The following is a 9,940-nucleotide window of genomic DNA, read 5'->3' as shown; positions in this document are numbered from 1 at the left end:
CCATCCTGTCCAAGGCATGACTCATCGCTCTGTCCAACAGAGCCACACTTGTATACATTTCCCACCCATTAGTCACTCAGTAATGTTCTTGGTTATCAGATACAGACATACTGTTGTGATATCACAGTGCTTGTACTCAGATAACCCTTGTCTTTTGTAACAATGGCCCCAACGTGCAAGTTTCTGTGATATGTCAAAGAGAAGTTATAAAGTGTTCTTAACTTTAATGTAGGGTTCTGAACTTTGGTACAGATATTATGTGGGAAAAAAATAGGATAGATAAATAGATAGATAGATAGATAGATAGATAGATAGATAGATAGATAGATAGATAGATAGACAGACAGACAGACAGACAGATAGATAGATGGCATTTCAGTTTGAGTTCCAGTGGCTTTTTTTGTTTTATTTTGTTTTGTTCATTGACCTTGGGTTTGTTCCATAAGCTCTCTATCACTGAGCTAAATCCCCAAACTTGTTTAAGTAGCATTTGATATTATTCAGTTTTAGTCATACACTAGGGATCTTAGAATGTAGTTCATACAGATAAGAGTGGAGACTACTTAAGATTAATGCCGTAAGCCAAGGTTTGAGAGACAAATGGGTACCAAGGCATAAGGCACAGGGATAACTAGCTTCACTGCGGTTTGCTCCTTCAACTGAGACAAATGGGAAACAACACAAATCAATATTCATGCAATGTCTGATGCCCAAGAAGGAAATATTGGCAAGACATTATTGTCACATACCAATAATTGTTTTTTTCCCCTGAAACTTCCAAAAAGAAATTGGGATAGTTGGACTGAATTGCACTGGGAATTGAGTAGCAATATCTTGAGAGCATAGTTCAGTTTTGGATCATGAAGTACGCTCGAATTAGACTGGCACTATAAGTGTTCTTGGCAGCAACACTCATGACAGCATATACCATGCTCGTGGCCTGTTGTGCTAAATGGAACTTAGGAGGTTGGGAATTTGACTTTCTATATTGCACCAAAAGTACAAGACTTTCCTGAAGATTTGCTGTTGTACTCAAACTAGCCACTAGAGGATGGCCTTTTCCAAGAAACTGGCTGAACTTGGCACTTGGCCCAGAAATACAATGAAAGGGTATTTGGATAGATTACAAGCTTTGCTAGACTGACTCAGCATCTTGTTTGTCAATAACTCAGGATAATAAAACATATGCCTCTTATCAAAGAGCAGTCATCAAAACAGATAGCTTTAACATCTGTTACTTAAACAGCAGTAGTCAGAAGTGTTGTAGGCTCAGGCAAGAGGAGGTCCTTGTGAGAATACTTCAGCATAGGGCAGGATGACTGATAAACATGGATTTCTTTCTGTTGTTGTTGTTGGTGGTGTTGTTGGTGTTGTTGTTGTTTTTCAAGACAGGGTTTCTATGTGTAGCCCTGACTGTCCTGGAACTCACTTTGTAGACCAGGCTGGCCTCAAACTCAGAAATCTGCCTGTCTCTGCCTCCCAAGTGCTGGGATTAAAGGCGTGTGCCACCACCACCCAGCTAAACATGGATTTCTTGCTACTCCCTCAGTGGGTCTTCGAAGAGAGTTCTGGCTCTCTGCAGTGCCCTGAAGTCATTAAGGATCATTGGATTAGCCCCATGGAAGCCAGGTGGGCTATGCTCCACAGTAATACATGAGTTAACATATAATACACTTATCCCTTAGAGGATGAAGGACAGCCATGACCCTAGATTATGTGGAGCCTAGAATTTGCTAAGCAGCCACTAGTTATGGAAAATGCATGGATAATAAGAAAACAGCATTTTTGTTGGTAAGGTTAGGAAATTGCCATGATTTTAATAACTATTATGTTCCCTCTACAATGGAATATGATGGAAGACAGAATTTCTAGGCTGTTTTAGTCTATTTTCTGTTCTTATAATGGACCAGCACAGACTGGGTGATTACTAAAAGAACAGAATGTATGTCTGACAGTTGTAGAGGCTATGAAGACAAGACAAGATGAAGACATCAGTGCTTAGTGAAGACTTTGTGTGCTGGCATGGGAAAAAGACACCACACGCTCCACTCGAATCTTCTCTTAGGGAGCCATTAATCCCATAATAAGGGTCCCACCGTCATTACCTCATCTTCTAATGAAAATGCCCTACCTCCAAATACCACTGACCTATTGAGTGTTAAATTTCCACTATATGAAATTTTAGGGAATATATTCAGCTCATGACATAAGTTGCTAGTGAAAGTGAAGATTTGTAATGTTCGCCTGAGTAAGAAGTTATCTTGAGACAAATTGTAATCTCTAGCTGATGTAATTTTCACAAGTATGTGTTAGTCAAAGGAAAAAACTAAACTTAACTTGAAGGTATTTGTAACTCAATGCCACTGTCAAGGATTATTTCTTTAAGTGAGAGTGACGATGGAGATAAAAAAGAGAGTGGAGAAATGCAACTGGGAAAAAAATGCAAAACAGAATCTTATAAAGAATACAGTCGAGCCTGGCCTGTGCGCCGGGTCACGCCGTTCTGGGCGCGAGCGCGGGCGGTGCTGGCCGCTGCAGGTGACACCGGCGTGGGGAGGGCCGCCGCGGCCCTGTGGAGCAAGCCCAAGATTGCACTAGAAATGGTGAAGCTTGCTCTAAAAGATGAGTCGTGGATATCCAGAAAACAATAATTTCCTGAATAATAATAACCAAATGGTATTGGATATGATCCTTTATCCATTGATTGGAATCCCTCAGACCATCAACTGGGAAATTGTGGCAAGGATTTGTGCCTGGATTAACGCCCAAAGAGTGTGTGAAAAGGTTTGATGAGCTAAAGAGCTGTGGAAGTTCACCTGTTGACAACCAGTATAACCCTTTAATGGCTACTGGAGAGGGTCCTGTTGAAACTTTGGCCACTTATATTAAATCTTCACTTCTGGACACACAAGGAGATTTTCAAGAGACTCCTGCTGATCAAGATACAGTTTCTAAAGCAGCCAGTCTTATGTACTTAAAAGAAATTCAAGTGACACAGTGACAAGGTTGAAGAGATGTTTTCTAGAACTAGGTTTGGAAGTCATAGGCTTTAGAAGCCCACAGAAGGAGTTACTTTCATTTCAGCTGCTGTCAAAATATTGAAATAGAAATTTAAGGACACATGCTCCACTATGTTCATAGCAGCCTTATTTATAATAGCCAGAAGCTGGAAAGAACCCAGATGTCCCTCAACAGAGGAATGGATACAGAGAATGTGGTACATTTACACAATGGAGTACTACTCAGCTATTAAAAACAATGAATTTGGGCTGGTGAGATGGCTCAGTGGGTAAGAGCACCTGACTGCTCTTCCGAAGGTCCAGAGTTCAAATCCCAGCAACCACATGGTGGCTCATAACCATCTGTAACAAGATCTGACGCCCTCTTCTGGAGTGCCTGAAGACAGCTACTTACATATAATAAATAAATAAATCTTTAAAAAAAACAATGAATTTATGAAATTCTTAGGCAAATGGAAAAAGAAGTCACTAGATATGCACTCACTCATAAGTGGATATTAGCCCAGAAACTTAGAATACCCAAGATACAATTTGCAAAACACATGAAACTCAAGAAGAAGGAAGACCAAAGTGTGGATACTTCATTCCTCCTTAGAATGGGGAACAAAATACCCATGGAAGGAGTTACAGAGACAAAGTTTGGAGCTGAGATGGAAGGAAGGACCATCCAGAGACTGCCCCACCTGGGGGTCCATCCCATAATCAGCCACCAAACCCAGATACTAATGCACATGCCAGCAAGATTCTGCTGAATGGACCCTGATATAGCGGCCTCTTGTGAGGCTATGACAGTGCCTGGCAAACACAGAAGTGGAGGCTCTCAGTCAGCTATTGGATGGAACACAGGGCCCCCAATGGAGGAGCTAGAGAAAGTACCCAAGGAGTTGTAGGGGGCTGCAACCCTGTAGGTGNAACAACAATATGAACTAACCAGTACCCCCTGAGCTCGAGTCTCTAGCTGCATATGTAGCAGAAGATGGCCTAATCAGCCATCATTGGGAAGAGAGGCCCCTTGGTCTTGNAAACTTTATATGACCCAGCACAGGGGAAGGCCAGGGCCAAGTAGTGGGAGTGGGTGGGTAGGGGAGCAGGGGCGGGGGTAGGGTATAGGGAACTTTCGGGTTAGCATTTGTAATGTAAATAAAGAAAATAATAATAAATAAATTAAATATATATATTTATTTATTTATATTTATGTCTGAGTTTAGAGCTGCTGGCCTGTTTGTAAGTGTAAAGTTATTGATTAGACTATGGGCAATTTATCAGTGACTATATTCTTGCAGAAAGGTGGATCCCCTTCCCAGGAGCCATTTACTGCCAATAGCTCCCCAAATAGGTATGGAGCCACGTGAGCCCTCCTCCATCCAAGCTAAAACACTGAAGGGCCCAACTTCTTGCAGGTAAACCAGTAGATGCTATGAAATTCATGAGTGTTGTGGCCATGTCATATCCAGAGACAATGTTTCATGACACTCCATCCCAGCCCTCTGGCTCTAACATTCTTCCTGCTACCTCTTCCACCATGTTCCCTGACCCTTGAGAAGGAAGGTATAGTTATTACTTTTATGTTATCATAAAATACCATTACCAAGAGCAACTTACAGACAGAGTTTATTTTGGCTTACAGTTCCAGAGAGGAAAAAGTCTATCAAGGCAGAATAGAGGCGTGTTCAAAACTGTCATGCATGCAGTAGGCAGAGCAAGCCGAGAGCTCCTGTCCTCAATGGCAGCAGGAGAGAAATAGCAAAGGTTTGAACTCTAAGCCCACCTGTAGTGGTGCACTTCCTCCAGCAAGGTTGCACCTCCTAAACTTCTCCAAACAGCACCACCAACTAGAGGCAAAGTACTCAGATAGCCAAACATATGAGGAACATCTCATTCAAACCACCAGAGGTTTGTACCCAAAGGTTGTAAAGTTTTAAGTCTCTGCATTACCTTTGCCTGTTGCAAAACCAATGCTTCTCTGGCCAAGGTTTTGACACATACTGGATGCTATATGTCTGACTGTAGGTATTGGCTATCAGAAAAGCCTTCTGCTTCTGTTTCAAATGTCCTGAAACATTTCTGGAACCCAGAGACGCTCCAGCCACAATCCTGGCATCAGAAGAGGAACTTGCCTCCCAGGGAGATACTTCCCATGGTTCTGACTCACACAGCCAAGTCTGCAAAGTTGGCTTTGTGATGGCAATGCTCGCAGGTGATCACACAGCTGCACTTGAGAGGTGCTGATCAGCCTACACATGTACAGTGTGATATGGGTGTACAGGCTGATATGGGTGGGTTGCCTGGGTTTTGTTTAGTTATAGATGCTTCTTGTCGCTGCTCCTGCTCTTCCTCCATTTAAACCTACAGCTGTGCCAGTACTCTGAAAAGGGACTTGGGGGCCACTGGGCCCCTTTACCAGTTCCTCTTCTCCATGAGCCACATTGGTTAAATCCCATGGTTCTGCTTTTTGCCATTACATGTCTCTTCAAATGGTGTGTTGGGGGGAGGATGGCTGAGCCCAATCCTGGGTCTGGGCTTCTTATAAAACTCTGAAGATACAGTCTCAGAACACCATCTTCACCTGCGTCTCCAAACTTCTTACGGTGAGACACTACTGCCCTGTAGGGTTAGGACCTACCCTAATGATGCATTTTAACTTGATTTTCTCCACAAAAATCTGGAGCTAAGACCATACTCTGAGATATCCAGAACAGGAACTACCACTTAACCCTTCTCTCAAAACACAATCGGGCTATGGTGCCTGTGTTTGTCAAGTGTGAAGTCTCCCTGTTGCCTGCAGACTAAAATCCTGAGCTCACTGAGTCTGGACGATATGGCTTCTGCTGAAGTTGGCACCCTCAGCCCTGGCCTCTCCTCCTGTCACAGGCTCTGGCTCTGGCTTGCTTCTTCGTGCCTTAGGGACTTCCTATTCCGTCTTCCTGAATATGTCCATTTAGCGGATCTGTTTCCCACTCAGGCTCAGATTAGCTAGCACTTTGTCTCAGAAGTCTGCCTTGGCATTCTCCCATCAGTTCCAGATCATTCTACCATCGTCTTGTATGAAAGGTTTGGTAAAGAACTGAATCTGAGTACTTACAATACTACCTTCCCCACTAGACTGTGAGCTGCCCAAGGATGAAGCCTGCATCTGGTTGCTTATCACACCACCCACCATGGCAGGATGCCTGGAACACAGTGGCCCCTTGATAAATATTTTCACAGTGAAAGAACGCCTAGATGGTCATTGAGGATTCTGAACAGATGCAATGGGAACAAGCAGAAGACCTGAAACCACCTCCTGAAGGACCACTGCTCCATTTAATCAATTGCTCAGGATGGCAGGAACCCTCCATGAAGCTGCCTCTTGGTTTCTCAATGGCTATACTTTGAAACAGACTCCTTGAGGCTCTGAGCTGGGAGACACTCAGGGACCATGAAGCAACAAACTTCCGTTGTTTGAGCCATCCGCTTTACTATGGCAACACCGTCACAAACTAATGTGCTAGCTTATTCGTGTTTGTGTTTTAAGGAAAAGGAGAGGAGAAATCAAGGACCTTAATTGTCACTGGTATTGTTAGAGCCAGAACCGATATCCCAGCTTCTTGGTTTCTCTAAGAAAAGGGGAAATGCCTTGCCTGATGTGGACATATTGCTGCACGGAGCCTGAGAGGGTGAGCCATGCTGTCCTGCCCCTCACCAAGGAAGAGGTCTAGGGTAAGCTGCTTAACTTTCCCCAACAGGGTTTCTCAACCTGGGAAGTGGAGAAATACCCTCTTGAAGATTGTCTGGAAACAAAGTATTTTAAAAGTCCAGTGCCTAACAGGTGCTGGTATCTCCAGCCCTCAACATCCACTAGTTACTCATGAGCCAGATATTTTAGTACAGTGAGTAGTCAGTTGTAGTTAACTTTTGGGAAGCTTGCCTTGTCTGCACTTATAATAACCATACATGTGAAAAACAGAGGCTTAGTCACAGCGGCCACCCACTCCCTTTTTGTACACACAGATAGTGCCTGATTTCATTCGGTTAATTTGGACACTAACACAGAAAACGCTTTCCTGATTCACCAGTATCAAAACATTCAAAATGATTCTTGACAATGTTTGATCCAAGAACACTTTGGAGCCTTCTGTTCTTCCACGGCTAGCAGTGAGGAAGGCATGCCAGCTACATGTATGTGGCACACATGGCTGTTTAGTTAAAGTAATGGATGTTTCCTCTCCACTGCACTCTTCAGGAACAATAGTCTTTTTCATGCCACCTCTTCACATTTACTCAGTGAAAAGTTTCCACCTCCTGATACTTCTCCTCTTTCATGATCAGAACAAGGAGGGCAGAAGGGAAAAGCTAGTGTCCATCATGCTTTCCCAACACTATGCTGCTTCATTTCTCATCCCCTACTCTGTCTCTAGTGTCAGCAGCACTCCTCATGCAGAACACAGAGGTAGGGAGCTGCCAACGTGAGGACAGATGCTACTGGGATCTCTCGGACCACACTGCCTCCACAGTCCTTTGCCAGGCCTTGCTGACTCATTTGTGCACTGGAGTAGCACATAGCTTGTCCCTGCTAACCCCTTTGAGAACTCTTCCCAAATTCTTTTTCAAGCTTAGGAAAGCAATGCACAGACAGAAGGATGGAGAATGTCAGCTCCTCTTCCCTGATATTAGAATATTCCCAGAGCCTCCTTGATCTGATCTCAGAGCTGTGACGCAGTTTTGACATTGGTAGGTGATCAGAATTGAGGAATAGTGGTGGAATATTTGGAAGGCAGAGCTTTCTGTAGTGTGTGTGTGTGTGTATGTGTGTGTGTGTGTGTGTGTGTGTGTGTGTGTGTGTGTGTGTGTGTGTGTGTGTGTGTGTGTGTGTGTGTGTGTGTGTGTGTGATATGTCTGTGTGTGTGCTTATATGTTTGTGTGTGTGTGTCTATATGTCTATGTATCTGTAATGTGTGTCTGAGTGTGTGTCTGTGTGTCTTTGTCTATGCGTCTGTAACGTGTGTGTGCTTGTATGTCTGTGTGTGTGCCTGTGTGTATGTTTACATGTCTATGTGTATGTTCCTGTGTGTGAGAGAGAGTGTGTATTTGTATGTCTGTGCCTGTGTTTGCACTAATCTGCAGACCAGCAGTGAAAGTCCATTAGACTTCAGGGTTGGTTTATAACACAGCATCAGATTCTCTGGTTCAAGAGACTGCACAGGCAAGCCGGTCTCTGTGAGTGGGATATCAGCCTGGATGATGTCAGAAGAGCCTTACCGTTAGCCTTTTCAGTATGGAGTCACAGTAGCTTTCCATGGTTTATCAACTGGGAAAGCTGGGGGTTTGCTCTGGTTTCAGTTGCAATAATGGCGCCCTGCAGTTCTTTCCATTAAATGGCCTTTGTTAAATGAGGTGGAGTCTTTTGTCCTCTAAGACACACACTTCTTGGTGCTTAGGTCAAGGGGGGGGGGGGGAGGATAAAGTCCTAGCTCTCCAGATCCTGGGAATATCCTCAAATATTTACATAACTTTGGAAGTTTGTCATGCGTTCTGCAGCAGGGATTTCCATCAAGTTTTGGCACACAAGCAACAGCAGTATAATGTTGGGGGTGGGGAGGGCTGGGGCTGCTCTGGACAACAAATAAGTCCCCTGGAACTGATGTTTTCATATAACAACTTTATGGATTCTGTAAAGTGTTCTTTCCCACTCACAACTTGGACTACTTTTTACCCTCCTTCTTGCTTTTCTCTGTAAGATATTTAATGATCAGCATTTTAAAGCTGAAATTAATTTTTACAAAGGATGGGCAGAAACTCTGAAGGCCCATCACTGTCCACTCCAGTTAAGTGACAATTGGTCTTGGACAGAAAGAAAGGAAGAAAGAAAGAAAGAAAGAAAGAAAGAAAGAAAGAAAGAAAGAAAGAAAGAAAGAAAGAAAGAAAGAGATTAACAAGATAAAATAAGTGAATCTCTTATACCTATCGTTCTGTTGCTGTGAAGAGACAACATGGCCAAGGCAACTCTTATAAAGAAAAGCATTTAATTGGAGCTTGCTTATAGTTTCCTGGGTTTAGTCTATTATTATCATGGTGGGGAGCATGGTGGCATGTAGGCAGACATGATTCAGGAGAATTAGCTGAGAGTTCTACATCTGGATCTACAGGCAGAGAGGCATACACTGGGTTTGGCATGAAACTTTTGAAACTTCAAAGCCTACCATTAGTAATACACTTCCTCCAACAAGACTACACCTACCCCAATACTCTAATCCTTTCAACCAGAGTCTATTTTTATTCAAACCACTACATTCTACTCCATAGGCTTGTCCTCAAATCATAATACAAAAATGCATTCCATCTATACTGGCTGATTTTATGTCAACTTGACACAAGCTAGTGAAGAAAGAGCCTCAGTTGAGAAAATGACTCCAAAAGATCAAGCTGTAAGACATTCTCTTAATTATTAATCAATGGAGGAGAGTTCAATTCATTGTGGGTAGTACCATCCCTAAGCTGGTGGTTCTGAGTTCTATAAGACGTGGGAACTAAAGGGGGCTGGGGAAGAAGGGGAAGGGAGAATAGCCCATATCCGGCCAGAGTTCCTCCTGTGCTCTGGGCAGATGGATGTGGGAGGGCTGCCAGATGCTTTCCACTCGGTCCTGGGTTGAGCAGCTAAGCCACTGACCCCACTCAACGGGGAGTGGACAAGAGGCAGCCCCCGAAATCAAGGAGCCCTGGGACAACACCCTGTAGCCCCGGGGTTATGGGAGAAAGGGCTGAGGGAAAGAGGTTCCCACACAGGTGAGAGTCTGTGCAGCGGCCCTTGATGAGCAGACTGTCTATGGTTAGAGCTTTATTATAGAAAGGCAGGGGGAAAGAGAGAAGGTAAAAGAGAGAGAGAGAAGAAAGGCTAGAGAGAAAGAGAAAGTGTGGGAGGAGGAGAGGAGAGGAAAGGAGAG

This window comes from Mus pahari, chromosome 3, assembly GCF_900095145.1.
Source record: "Mus pahari chromosome 3, PAHARI_EIJ_v1.1, whole genome shotgun sequence".
In the NCBI taxonomy this organism is placed as follows: domain Eukaryota; kingdom Metazoa; phylum Chordata; class Mammalia; order Rodentia; family Muridae; genus Mus; species Mus pahari.
This window is presented reverse-complemented; position numbering follows the sequence as displayed.